Below are 15,694 nucleotides of genomic sequence, written 5' to 3' on the forward strand. Positions count from 1 at the left end.
ACACAAGAATAAAGACTTACAAAATTGAGTACAGCCATCTCCGCATTCTCATCCTTTGTGGATAATCCTGTAGATACATAAATACCTAGGGGAAATTAGTCCCAAACCTAACACTTGGCCCATCTAACACTCAGTGTTAGAAATGGGCCAAGTCTGCAAAGTTTTCTTTTCCAAGCGAATATATCTTTAAATCCAAGCTGAGTTGAAGAAAACTACACTATTGTGAGCCGATCAAAAGGAATATTGCTCGAAGCGGGATGAACTGAAGCAGAGGATATGTAACTTGAAGAATGACAAATCCAAAGGCAAATAGGCTAGGGAAACACTCTTTTCTACCAGACACACATAGATGAGAACTTCTTGAAAATGTATATTTCAGTAACGAGGTTTCCAACAAAGTACAAATTGTTATTGGCGTACATGCATGTAAATAATAATTGTTAATAAAGAATAAACATTTGAGGGTTTGTCCATAAATGAGTATTGTTGTCAATCGAACAGTTGGTTTAGAAACATGTACCATTGAGAATTGAACAGAGGCTTAAAAGGTAATGTTGTGAATTAGGTATACGGAACTTACAATCTAGAAAACTGTGGTAAGGCGAAAAGTTGTTTGAACTGAAGTCTAAAGCAATTTAATTCTTCTGAAAATAAATATTTGTCTGGTTAAATAATTTCACTGTTTGTTTGTAAATGATTCACTGAAAATTATGTTTAAATGGGTTCTTTTAATGCACTTTAAGTTTTATTAGCTCCATGAGGTTATCGTTTATATTTATGCAAAATCCTTGGCAATGTTTGGTTTGGTAAGTGGACGGAGGATATAACGGAGGTACAGTTTGTCAGAGACGACATTACAATAAGGTAATTTTAGGGGTATGGTTCACAACTATACATTTATACAAAAAATGTCAACTTTAAGCTATAATTATAAGGTGTGAGAATTAGTCTTGGATAATACTCGATTTCATTTTCAGACATGTCCCTATGTTCAAACAATTACTGCATTTCAGCTCATGTCACATTATTGGAAATGTGCGCCTGTTATGCGGTAAATTGGTTGTTATAAAATGTTGCTGAAAATGAGGGAAATTGAATCAACTTTATTCTTATTATCAGATAAAATGAATAGACAAAGATTCTAGAAATTATTTTTTAGGTAATTTCGGCTTCATGAGATAATTTTTACTCTTAGTGATTTATTTTAAAAGTTATGAAAGTAAGTTTTATTCCGAATTGCGTAGTAAAAACATGAAAGTGGGTTTTGTCCCAAAAACTCAACAATAATTCAAATTCAGGATATGTTCGAAAATGGAAAACCTGAAATTGTCTTGAAAATGCCAAGGGTTTTAATATAAAAAAGAACTTCTTTCATAATTTTGATTTCTGAAAAATAGTTTTACATTTGGTATTGTTGTCCTTGTCAGGCTTAAAAAAATGTAGGTTATAGTTGTTATTATTGACTTTTACTCTTGCTATGGACCGGGATCCTAAAAACCCAGTCTTTCAATTTGTGCCCATTTCTAACACTCAGTGCTATAAATGGGCCAAGTGTTAGTTTTGGAACTAATGTCCCCTGAAATATAGAGTTACATGAAATGATGTGCACATATAAGGAACAAGTGAAAATAATAAATAAAGTTTAACTTTAATATTTTATTTTCTGTTCAGAAACTGCTACAAGCTTAAAAAGGGTAAATGGGTTGAGATTGACAGTATGTTTGAAGGAAGACAATATTTTACTCTTACCACTGTTGGAGATAAGATACTTGCTGCAGGGGGAGTAACTCCCATCAAGGGGTATGTGTTATAATTTCACATTTTTAATGTAAATTTATTTTGTTGACTCCCCAATCATCTTTAAGGTCCAGCAACATCAGGTTAACTGATTCTATGGAGATATATGATGGCATATGGTCCGGTCTTCTACCCTTCAAACTGACACCTGCTAGACAGAAATTCTGTACTGTTCCAATCAGGTATACATACATGCCAAATTTGTTTACAACTTGTTTTTAATCTATTTCATTATATAGGTGAACAGTTTTATTCTATAAAATGTATGTTTAAAGTGGGGGGGTGGGGGGTTACAATTGTGACATTTAATTTTGTATATGCAGTCTTGTTGTCGCTAAGGAACAAGATTCTGACGATGAACAGTTAGACAAGGTATAACCCACGAATCAAAATCGATAATGCAGAAAACTCTTTATTTCCTAAAAAAATAATGAAATGAATAATGATAAATAATTGTTACAGGGTTTACAAATTTATAATGAAAAGATTCTTACGATCTATTTTCCTATTCGGGGGTTATCTGTCGAAAAGTCCGAAGACGCTTTTTATTCATTAAAACTTCTGAAAAGATTAACAATTAAATGTTGATGAAAGTCACTAATTCTTTAAATAAATGTTTTTGTTTAACTTTGAAATGGTTCACAATTGATAAACGTTTATACTCCGTTATCAGAGAACAAAGAAGAAAGCGGGCTGAAATTGTTTGGTTTGGTTTCTCGTCTCCGAGAGGAGCATTTAAGTTGAAGACGACATTACATAGAAGGGGGGGGGTCTTAATGTTAATGGTTGACAAGTCTGTATTTCATCCTAAAAATTTAGTTAGTCATTTTGACATAACAAAAATTATGTAAAAACGTACCTATTTTGATGTTGATAGGACGTCATTTTAAGACGTTAGATTGATGATGTCAATTATCCTTAAATTATATTTTTGATTTTGATTTTTGTTTAATGTCATTTTGAATCTTTTGAGTCATCATAATGACATTATTTGACGTTACAATATGCAAAATGAGATCTATATTTAAGATACCTAACATCTCAATTACCTTCAAATAATGTCACTTAACATTTAATTAAATGGAGTCAAAATTATATCTATGAACATTTGAATGACGTTAAATTATTGTAGTTTTACTTTGTGTCCGTCCTAAAATATGATTCTTGGATTTTTGGTGAGTGCCGGCTTTCTTGCCGTTTTTTTTTCTTTGTAAAATCTTTAAATCTTCCAAAATTAACAATGAAACGATGAGCTGCTGCCATAGTATTTTTAGATAGCTATTAAAAGAATTAATATTGTTTGCGTAATGTCCTAAAAAAATCAAAATATGGAGCAAAAAATTGAATATTAGTTTATATGTTTTATAAATATCTTTTCAGTTTGAATTTTAAGTTTAATTAAGGAAATCCGCGAAAAAAATTTGCAGAAATCTGCCAGTTGTGCATATTCCTGACATTTGAAAGAAAATACTATGTTATATATTGGCTTTGATAATGATGTGTAAATTGTAAATTATGAATTATTCTATAGATATAGAATGCAGGAAATGAACTTATAGGAGAAAAAACAATGATTTGATACCTAACATAACTCCCCATTATTTAATGCAGTGTAACTCCAATGGGAAAAACCCCTAGATCAAATAGAATACAGATGGCTCATGTCGTCTTAAACGAGCTACTCATGAGCTATACCCAAAGGTGAGAAATTAACTGGAAACTGTAAAGAAACTCTTTGATGAAAAGCTCTACACTATCAACCTTTACCTTGTTAGCAAATGGAGACACCATTGGAAACCCCCTTTTCAATTATCAAAAAATTTGGGGCTGGGAGACGTAATTATAGAATTTCTGAATCAACAAAAATTTTCTTTTTGGCATCAGAATTGTAATACTAATATACCGAGCATATATTAGACAAATACAGCCCAGCCAGTAGAGGGTTAACTATGGAGATCTGATGGGTTGAAGTCAGGGGGCAGAAACATCATGTGTGTCTTTACCAAAAGAGTGGGTGTAAGTAATACTGTAGGTATATACAGAACATAAGAATCTCGACATTTGTGCTTTTTACAGTCTAGGTGTGTACATTTGTGTATTGTTAATAGTTAAATAAAAAATAAGTGTAATACACATATGTATTTTATTTATATTTTATATGATATATATCTAAGTCAACGCTATAAGTGAAAGAAAAATACAGCCCAGCCAGGAGAGGTTTAATTATGAAGATCTGATGGGGTTGAAGTTGGATTTTCTTGAAAATAATTCGAGAATGGTTTATTCAATGATTTGGCAAAATAAATCGAGATTGTATATATGTGTAAATACTTTTCATCTATTATAGGGTGTTCAAAGGAACATGACTATTTTAAAATGACTGATTAACATGTTTGATGTGAATCTTTGGTAATTAATCTCTGAGAGTTTAATTTTATTTAGATATTTTTGGAATGACTGCTATATGTAATGGATGTTAAAATCAGCAAATTTTGTTGTCAACTATTACTTCATGTATACCGCTTATTCAGAATTCAGAATTTCTTACTATTTTGTCAAAAATGTTTGTGAAATAAGGCCAAAATTTTGCGAAACTGGGTTGATTAAAATTTTTGCGAAAAAATACGATTTTTAATTAAAAATAAATGAAAATTTTTCTTTTTTGTTCACTTTTTTGTTGCCTAAACAAAAGTTTCGTGAAAGAGATTTAACGAAAATTTAGAAAACCATAGCTGCTTTCATCTGATTATTTAAACAATTTTGTAAGAAATGTTAAAACCAATATTCAAAAATAAATGCTAAGAAAGATACCTAACATGATCCACGTTCTGTGGTTCTAACTGTTGATCTCCGGAGATCAAACATTTTGGAGATCAAAGACATTTAGGACTACCAGATTCAAAAATAAGTTTTGTATTGGATTCAGAGAAAACAATAAGTTGATACAAAAAAAGGCCCCATTTTCTTTGATTAAATCCTAAGACCTTCAGAGGTTATTGATATTTGCAGGTCAGCGACCTTTAAAACTATCACAGTTTCAAAAGGGGTATCAGAATGGAATCTAAAAAGCCTATGTTTTGATACCTCACATGACTTATTTTAATTGATTTCACATTTGGAACTCTGAAGGTCAAATACCTTTAGGATCATTATTGGTCAGAAAGAGGATTCAAAATAGAATCAGAACAGCAAATGATTTTACCTCCGGAGGTTGTTGATATCCATGGGAGTCAAATATGCCTCCATGACTTATTTTCATTGATTTCACATTTTGACCTACATAGGTCAATGATATCCGGAAGCCAAATGCATTCAGGATCATCTATGGTCAGAGCGGGGGTTTGAAATGGAATCAGAACAACAAGAAATCTATGATTTTATACCTAACACGACCCTTTTCCATTTATTTAATATTTTTGACCTTGTTGGAGGTCATTATTGAAGGGAGGACAAACTTGAGGTTGGATATATATGTCGATTTCAGAGGGGTTATTGACCTAATATCTTTGTGATCTTTGTAGATGACCACAATAAGAGGCTGCATGTAAATTTCAGATCTCTATCTCAATTTTTTGAACCAAATGCACCCTGTAGAAAATTTATACACACATGTTGTATTGCATATTTTGTTTAAAAAAAGCTAAATATATTAACAAAATATTTTATCCCAGATCCAGAATTAATATTGAGAATTAGTTGAACAGAGCTGAAAACTTTAGAATGAGATATCCTTTATCACGATTGTTTAATCTGATAATCCAACGTACATACTTTTGATTTTCTTCTTAATCTTCTTTTTTACTGTATAAAAGTTACGTTTGATAACAATTGAAGATACAATGCTGTATCGATTGGACTAATATCCGCTTGAATTAAAGTCAGCTCTCCAAAAGCCAGCTTTTAGAGAATTTTAACAAATATAAATTTAATCATGTTAATATGAACTTATTAAAAAACATATTTTATCACATTTTAGGACTATTGTCATTTTGAACGTTAGTCTTAATAAACATTAATCCAAATTTACTTTCATTCAATCGATGTTTAGTTCAATTGATATGACACCATCAACACCAGAAATCAAAACCGGTTTTTCAAAAGTTAAAGAGTACATCTTAACATGACACGCTGATTGGTTAAATTTTAAAATTCTTTCTTGGATATCGAATGCGTATTAAAATAATCTTGGTTTCAGCTCTGAACTATCAAGACTTATTAAGAAGTGATTAAACTTGCTATAGTTCAATTACTTCTTACGTGTTCATGAAATCTGGCCCCATGTATGCAATTAATAAACTTTTATAGTGAGAGAAGAGTGTTGATGATTGGAGGGCTTGATGGTGATAGCAAGTTATTGAATCTTGTTCAGGAATACGATATAAAAGATGGATTTATTAAACAACTTCCACAATTGTCCAAATCAAAGTAATTAATTTTATCTGTACATTGTTATTTAGAAGCTAGGATTGTATACATCCCTCCTAACCTTACCTAACCCCACAGTTCGGCAATCACTTTAGCAATTTGATAAATGTGACCGCAGCGCTCGACCCCTAGCCTGTCTTAGCTGCAAATTGTCCTAACTAATTTGAAAATTTTATAATGTGGCCGCAGCGCTTGGCCCAGACTTATACCAAACCTAACATCTGAAATAAAAAGTGTGTTCATCCGACCTATAAAAAGTGTTCGTGCGACCTACAAAACTGTGCATCCGACCTACAAAATGTGTACATTAGACCTACAAAAATTGTGCATGTGACCTACAAAATTGTGCATCTGACCTACAAAAGTTGTGCATCTGACCTACAAAAAGTGTGCATCCGTCCTACAAAAGTATGTGCATCTGACCTACAAATGTGTGTGAACCAGGAACAGTGACATCCTTATGATAGCACTGTCAACTACATACTGACAAGATCTGCAGTTCCTTCGCAAGTCGGATTAACAAAATAGAATGTACATCCGACCTACAGCTGTCGTAGGTCCGATGTTGCAATAGGTCTGAAGTATAGTAGGACGGAAGTATACTGTAGAACGGAAATGCTGTAGGACCGAAGGAACATTACCGAAACGAGTACTAATAAAAATACAAAACTATTTGATAAAAAATATTAATTGTGCTTAGTGAGGTTTTGCTGGTTTTTAGAACAAGATATTCCAATACAATTTTTTTTGTTTTCTCAATATCAGGCAATTCATATTTGTTGGTTTAGATATTCCATTGCCTGCACTCTGTACCAGGGTGAAGTTTGGGTATCTGGAGGTAAACCTGAAGATCCTAACGAAAATCTTCAAGATGTAGAAATATACAACATTGAAAATGCCTCTTGGAGACCTGGCCCTATTTTAACTAAAGCCAGATCTGCACACTCCATGCATGTTGTTAGCCATACCCTTTTTGTAGCTGGAGGGATGGGAGGGTGGACATCCTTGGAGACTCTCAATATCACCAAAGGAGTATGGACAGAAGAAGAAACTTTTTTTGCTGTTTCTCATCTTGATCACACATCTGTGGTTGTACCTTGCATGTAGTGGCATGTTTGTAATGTTAATATTGAAATAACTTGTTGATTCTTAATGATTCTTTTTATAAAAGATAAATTTGATTAGAACTTTTTAACTGCTACTTAATTGTTGGTATTTTTGAAAAGTAAGGAAGAAGAAAAACATGAAAAAGGTAAAATAAATATTTCCATTAAGGCACATTGGGACTTAAAAAGTCACCATATTGGCTGTCAACAATGTGAGGGTTAAAGAACCTTAGCTACGGTTTTATTAAATAAATGAAAATTATAATACACTTGAGCATTATAAAAATAGATTTGAAAAAAGGTTTATGAAACTATTGTGCTCTTTATACTAAATTTCAATATAGCATGGCTATAAAGTAATCATTGTGCTTTGTTAAATTAGTTGTATATTATAGCACAGTGCTATAAAGTTTGATTCTGTGTTTAAATTCCATCAATGCTAAAAACTCCTCATCACTCATCAAGGCTTCAATCTTAGCTTTGTCTGCATTACTCACCAACCTTACCATATAAACCAGATCTTCTGTATTATACATCAGATCTTTCTCTTCATCACTCATCTTCCACTCTATTCAGCAAATCTAGATATCTTGTTTCTCTTTGTGTCTCGACTTTTCTTTCATCATCCCTCCAATTATTATTCTTTAGACTCAGGATCTTGTTAGCTATCAATGTCAACACGGACACTAGCAGTTACTCTACCAACACAACTACCACTGGGTGCGATCTCTTTAGCCAGTGATGTCAATATGGACACTAGCAATTGTTCTATCAAGGCCACTACCACTAGGCATGATCTCGTTAGATATTGATGTCAACACGGACACTAGCAATAAGTTGATCAATGCTAGTACTACAAACACAATCTCATGAGCTATTAACACAATCTCATGAGCTATAGATGTCAATCAGACACTAGCTCATAATCTATTAAGGCTAAACCAATGGGCGCAAATTTCAGCTTGTCTGTTTCAAGAAGAACATAAACACTCTTTTGGCAGCCAAATCGGAGTGTCTAATGCAAGTAAGTTTATTTCTACAGCTTAAATTAAAATTGGGTCTTAACAGAGTAATTACAAGTTAGGTGCTGTTATATATAATGTAGTTAAGCAATTACATTATTGGTATGATGGAGTTAAATATATATCTACGTATTTAATTGGGCTAATTGGAGTTCATGATTTACATATTTACTAATGGGCACATTCAGCTATTTGGACAATGTACAATGTAATTTACCATGGGCCTCTATATTTGCTATACTAATTTTAATACTGAAGCAATTTGTTAAAAAGATAATATTTTTACTAGTAACTTAGCACAGCACAATCCAAGTGAAAAGGGTCTATTTACACTGTACAATTGCTATGGTTATGCTTAAAAGTCGTCTTCCTATTTCAGATTTTTCTGGTTATCACTGTAAAAATTCAGTAAACACGTAATAATAAGGATTAAATTACTGGAACTGACCTGAATAAGTCTACAGAGTATAGAAAAAATGTATTTACACCATGAAAAAGAATAAATAACGTTTGATACTAATGGTTAAAATAAAGCCGGAGTTCTCTTGCAGACCTTCCGCCTTTCTTCCGACTTGTACAACAGGTTTCTATTGCGAAAGTTTGGTGTTGCATGGCTTTATATTAATCTACCAGAGGTTGTAATCTGGCAGTACATTCATCCATCCATGCGTCATTCATCCTGAGAAGAGGGTTGACAAGATTCCAGCTGCTACTTAGACCTAAGAATAATAGAGTGCAGGAATTCTTCTGATACACTGGAATGAGGCCCGGGTGCCATACAGACAGGAAACAGCACACTCATTGCTCCCAATCTTTTGTAAGCCCAGATTGGATACCCCCAGGTACCTATAGCCGGCAACCATAGACTTTCCCTGCCTATCCATCTTTCCCCTCTTCATCATCATTCACTTGGATCAATCCACTTAAAGCTTCTTTCTTGTTGAGTAGGAAGAACGCACCCTTTCGTTGCGAGAGATGTTGACAGCCGCCCCCCTGTCCTCCTAAATCCATCAGGTGGTCATAACTGCTTCATCAGATGTCAGCTTCAGATGTTTTCGAAACCACAGGTTTGTGTGGAACACAGGAATTGAACCCGTGAACACCAGCCTGGACATTAATCCAGTTACTGGCTGTGGACAAGTGTGCTTAACATTAGTGATCTAACGAGAACTGGTGTCACACACTCTCCACCCCACACCACAAAAAAAGAATATATAATCACCTTTGATTAGATATGTAAAAATGTTAAAAATGCTAAATGTTCCATATTGTTTATTATGGAAAATTTGATTTAATTGGTAAACAATTTCCATTCCTATTTAAATTATGAATAGGACAGTGACATATAAATTTCTTATATATTTCTTTATTACCGATACGATACTTATGCTTAATCGATCTCAATAAAAATGTTTCATTTTTCATATTGAAATATCGAAATGTGGTAATAAATAAGAAATTGGAAATTTGCTGCTTTTTGTTCAATTTTTAGAGGGGAGGGGGCCAGGGGGGGATCCAGTTTTTTTTGCAAATATGGCCCCCCCCCCCCTGAGATATTGGTTTATTCCGCACCTGACCACAAGGCCAATTAGTGTTGTGTTTTTCTTTTTCCTCTCCTTTCCTTCCCTTTCCTTTGTTTTCCTTTCTTTAATTCCCTTTCCTTTCTCCCATTCCTTTCTTTACTTTTTCTTTTGTTCCCTTTAATTTGTTCTACTTGCTGTTTGTCCGTTTCCTTTTTTCCCTTTTCCTTTGTTTCTCTTTGCTTTATTGTCTTTGCCTTTGTTTCCTTTCCTTTCTTTCAGATTCCTATCTTTCTCTTTCCAACCTTTCTTTTATTTTTTTCCCTTTTCGTTTCCTTTCCTTTCTTTCCCTTTCCTTTCTTTTCCTTTCTTTTCCTTTCTTTTCCTTTCTTTTCCTTTCTTTTCCTTTCTTTTCCTTTCTTTCCCTTTCTTTTCCTTTCTTTAATCCTTTCTTTTCCTTTCTTTTCTTTTCTTATCTTTTCCTTTCTTTTCCCTTCCATTCTTTTTTCCCCTTTCTTTTCCTTTCTAAACTAATTTCTTTATTTTTCCTTTTTTCCTTTTCTTTGTTTCCTTTCCTTTAATTTCCTTTTTTCCATTTCCTTTCGTTCCCATTCGCTTTCTTCCAATTATCTCGTATTTCCTATATTATGTGCCTTTTCGAACCCTCATCCTTCCATCCCCTGTTATTGTATACATAAACTTGCGTAGACCAACACATACACGCATACTCACGCAAATACACGCAGCTGTACACGCCTGTACGCTTCAAAATAGGGCAGTTCAAAATAAAACCATGAAAATATATATTACATTACGCAGCATTGTCGTTTTTTACAATGTAAGTGAGAAAAATAGAATTTATTTACCTTAATAAAACATTGTTTTTATACCTAAGTTGGATGACCCTATAAAACTTGTGAACTCTTGAACTACTCTAGTTAAAATATATTTTTCTGATCAAAATATTAATTTTAAAAGTACTTTGTTTATTTTATTTTTATATTTTTTCCCATTTTTTGTGGAGTTTATTTACCCCGGTCTAGGTAGATATATGCTGTACTGTACCTGCAGATAGATAGATAGATAAACAGGCAGTGATGAAGGCAGAGATGAAATTTAGACAGTTTGTGCTGAGCTCTCATTGCGGTGACACCGCACGTGCATGCATAAACCTAACGTTTGGTGCGCGCTTAGTGAATATGAGTTTCTAGTGATGTTTTCAATTAACTTAAAAGTGTGAGTGAGAAAGAGTGAGTGAATGAGTAAGTAATTTATCGAAAAAAGTTTTTTTAAAAAATAATTTCGACATTTGTTTTACAAATGAAAGGGAAAAAAATTCTTTTCGTAATTGTTTTGTTTTTGTTTACAGAAGTATAAAAATCAAAAAGTTATTCAGGGCTTTTTTTCGGAGAACACATATTTACCAATTCCACCTCCCACCTACCCTTGTGTTGCTATGTGTTGTAAACTTCAGATGTTATACACTTTTCGCTAAATTTATGCTTTTCATGACTTTTCTGCACTTTTTACATCCCAATGGGGCCGAGGGGGGGGGGGGGCAATATATTTCAAGAATATCTACTCTTGGTTTTGACGATTTTTTTAACATAGAAATATTCGAAAAAGTTAAAAGAATTTTTTTTTAGGATTTTTGTTTTTTGAAAAAATAAATCTAATATTAAGAAATTTTGAAAAAATAACCTAGGGTTTTCTGTAAATTTCTCACATAATGCCCTGAAAACTATTTCACTTTAGCACGGGGGGAGGGGGGAGTTTTAACAATTTTAACACTGTGTTCATTAAGTAAGAACTGCTAAGTAAAAATATAAAATGCTGGAATCTTTTCCAAAAGTAGGTCGTTCGATGATTTTAATATTGTTTCTTGGTCTTTTGACGATCTATCTATCTATCTATTTATCTAACTATTTGCAAATTACTTTCCTTTCTTTAACCTTATAAATCCTTGTATATCAAATGCACAAAAATCCACGAAATGAGGATTAACCTCACGATTTCATGCTGTTTCAGACATAAACGTATATTAGGAGAATGAAATATTTAGCAGGAAAAATTATTGGAAATAAATAAATTTTATTGTTTAAATCAACGAAAAAAGAGTTTATTAACGTTTAATATTTCCAGCATGGTTTAAAATAAAAGCTAACGTTTAGGTTAATATGTTTAAAGAACATCAAAAGGTAAGTTTTTAAACCCTTGCAGTGGCGAACTAGAGGGGGGCTTCGGCCCACACAGGCTTCCCTCCATAAGGAAATTCATGATATGAGTTTAAAGCATGAAAGGGATGAAAGATAGAACGAAAATAGTATTGAATAAATGACCTGAACGGAAATACCTTTTAAATTGTTTTCTCATACAGTGAAAACCAGAAAACAATGGAATAGAAAGACGACATTATAGCAATAATTAAGCGTTTTCATGTTGTTTCAAAGCAAATATTTTTACTAGTAACTTTGCAAAGCACAACTTAAGTGAAAAGGGTCTATTTACACTGTACAATTACTTTGTTTAATGTTAATTCAACTAGTTTAAGCCCAACTTGTGTTAAAAAGTCGTCTTCCAATTTCGGAGATTTCTGGTTAGCACTGTAAATATTCATTAAACACGTAATAAAAAGGATTTATTGAATTATTAGTAAACGCTCAAAAGAATAGATAATCACTAACATTATTTGATTAGATATGTAAAAATGTTAAAAATGCTCAATGTTCCATATTGTTTATTATGGAAAATTCGATTTAATTGGTAAACAGTTTCCTATTCAAATTATGCTTAATCGATCTCAATAAAATGTTTAATTTTTTATATTTAAATCTCGAAATGTGATAATAAATAAGAAATTTGAAACTTACTGATTTTTGTTCAATTTATAGTGGTGGGGGGGGGGTCCCAACATTTTTTTTGCGCGCTTCGCGCTGTAGTCAATTGACTGTAGTTGTTAATTTATCAAAAATGTAACATTAGCCTGAAATTTTAAAACCAAAGAACTTTAAAAATGTCCTGTCTATAAAATGTCCTGTCTATAAAATGTCCTGTCTATAAAATGTCCTGTCTAAAAAATGTCCTGTCTATGAAATGTCATGTCTATAAACTGTCCTGTCTTGAAAAATGTCCTACCGATAAAATTTCTCATCGAATATATAAATGTATATGTCTTATTTAAAATTTGTTGAATTTTTTATTTGATTTTATCTGTTACCAAACTCTTTTGACTCTTTTTTCTTTTTAACAAGTTTTTTGAAACTTTGAATAATTTGATCTCTTTTCCAAACCAAATATTACATCAATTTTGTATGCAAAAGAAAATGGCCGACAAAGCTCAATATTTACTATTCAGGGAATAAAGAAATATTTTTAAAGATATTCTTTGATAAAGCTGATACTGCATATTATAGAAATAGATACATTTGAATTGCATTACAATTCTATAAATATATTTGATGCAGATAAGAATTGATTCAAGTTACAACGTACTTTTGAACTAAATTCCGGGAATCTAAATGATTATCAAAAATCTTTATTGTAATCTAATTTTCTTATTATCACATTCTTTTCTGAGTTTTTCTTGATATTTTGAACTAAGGAATTGAGTTTTTGTCACAAACTCTGATTTTCTTATCCCTATCTTTGCATTTTAATGCCGGAGACATTAGATATTTTAAACTAGCAATCATTCTAGATCAAATTATGGTATTTTGAAATATCAAAGGTTTACACCATCAGGTTAAAAAGATATAGCTTTTTAAAATCAGAATTTGTGGCAAAAACTCAGTTTCTTTGTCCGAGAGAAAATTGAAATTATAGACGGAAGTGAGCAATGTTTATTTTTGTTCTCAAAGTGAGGAAAAGTATTTAAAGTAGGGATGTTATGATTTTAAATATCCCCCTGCACCCTTCTACGCGGATTATAAAGTTTACTGCAGTGCATATAAAGAAATAAATACCTGTTTAAAGCCTCTTATTTCCTATTTTCCTGTTTTTTTGCAATTCTTTAATATGATCTTTTCACTTGTTTTTTGAACATTTTCAATCCTATTTTTAAGTTTTAAACATGCTTGAATCCAAAATTGTGACAAAATGGTGTTAATAGATCAGTGGCCGAATTTAAAGAATTTGAACGGCGGTTTAAATTCAAGCCGCCGTTTAAATATGGTTGGTTCCACTTAAAATTGTATCAAATGTTTCAAAATTTAAACCGGCGCTTAATTTAAACCGGGTTTTGGCGGATTTAAACCGCGGCTCAAATTCTTTAAACTCCATCTCTGGTTATCTCAAATCACAGCTAAATTAGCGACAGCTGATAAATGTAGCTATTTATAGCTTTTATGTAAAGCTGTTTTGTCTCCCATAAGAGCTGAAAATCCACTAAATTAGCCACAGAACAGTCGAATCAGATTCAACTATATTTTAGTAGATGGTTGCAGTTTAGATGTTACAGCTGATTTATCTCAACTACGCCACGAAACAGCTACAGTCATAACCAGGAAACTGTGGAATAGGAAGACGACATTATATCATTTATGAAGCGCATTTGATGTTGCTTAAAGCAAAAAGCTTTACTTGAAAGTTATTAAATTACTTATTAAGTAAAATGGGTCTGTTAACATTGCCCAATTGCTGTGCCTCATGCTTAATAAGCTATTAAAATCATAAATTGAGTTTTAAAGTCGACTTCCTATTCCAGAGTTTTATGGTTATCACTGTATAATAAACAGCTGGTTTCTGAATGAATGATAAACCAAGTTATTTGACCAAAGCTAGTTGCCAGAGGCCACTTTCAGTGGTATAAAAACTCTCTCTATTCTTAATCAACCCTTAAAACCCATTTTTATAAACAATGTCAAAATTTGTCAACATTTTTCTAGTTGGATACCTTTAGGGTTTGTTCTAAATTAGTGCATATATAAATCCTTTTAATGTTTTGTACGTCAAGGGTACTCGTAATTATAAGGATTTAATGGGGGCTCATTAGTGGAGATGATCTTTAGAGGTTGTTATATTAGGTACATGAGGGGGGTGTATTGGACCCTTTAAATTACGTAGATAGTCCCTTTAAATGACGTAGCTAGTCCCTTTAAATTACGTAGATAGTCCCTTTAAATTAAGTTGATAGTCCCTTTAAATGACATAGATAGTCCCTTTAAGCTAAAAACTCTCTAAACACAATATCTAACATGTTTAGATGACAGAGACTATTATGGAAATTTTCACACATTGTATACTTTAAGTCCTTTATTGCCTTAAAAAGTATACAAACTTGTGTGTGTATATACTTTATACATACAGGGTTACTCAAAGTGAATGAGACTTCAGAGACGACTTAACGGAAATTACGCTGTCTCTTTTCTTTATTTTCATGGTTGTAAGTTCTCTGCAACTGTTCATGGCTCAATTTCAATATTCAAGACATAAGCCATACTTAAACCTTGGGGTCGTCATATTTTAAGAGCTTTAGGTCGTCTTTACAGTCTCATCCTTTGTGAGTATCCCTGTTTTTGTACAAACTTTAAACGAATAGATAAAAAATTCCAAACTTTAGGCATATTCCACTTTGATGAAGATAGTGGAAATATCCTAAAAATTCTTAAATTCAGGACATAAACAGAAATGGAAAAATTTCACTTGTCACAGAATTTAATTTTTGGCCTTTAAATGATAACAAAAGGAATTAAAAATTTTACTTTTACTTCACACAAATTCCCAAAACTAGTGGACACCGGATTTTTGGTTAAATTGAACCGAACAGATGTCGGATAAAATCTTAAACAGTTGTTCGCATTTTTAAAATACTTAAAAGTACTTGTTC

General features: G+C 32.3%; 1 long non-coding RNA gene across 1 annotated transcript in view; it reads left to right on the top strand.

The window, feature by feature from the left end:
* The first annotated feature begins 10,975 nt into the window (after positions 1 to 10,975).
* LOC111713352 (uncharacterized) overlaps positions 10,976 to 15,694 on the top strand; it is a 29,266-nt gene continuing 24,547 nt past the window's right edge. The window contains exon 1 of the long non-coding RNA XR_002767675.1: positions 10,976 to 11,132. This is a non-coding gene — a long non-coding RNA (uncharacterized LOC111713352). The remainder of the gene's footprint in view (positions 11,133 to 15,694) is intronic.

The sequence above is a fragment of the Eurytemora carolleeae genome, unplaced genomic scaffold (assembly GCF_000591075.1).
Source record: "Eurytemora carolleeae unplaced genomic scaffold, Eaff_2.0 scaffold1119, whole genome shotgun sequence".
NCBI classification, from domain to species: Eukaryota; Metazoa; Arthropoda; class Copepoda; order Calanoida; family Temoridae; genus Eurytemora; species Eurytemora carolleeae.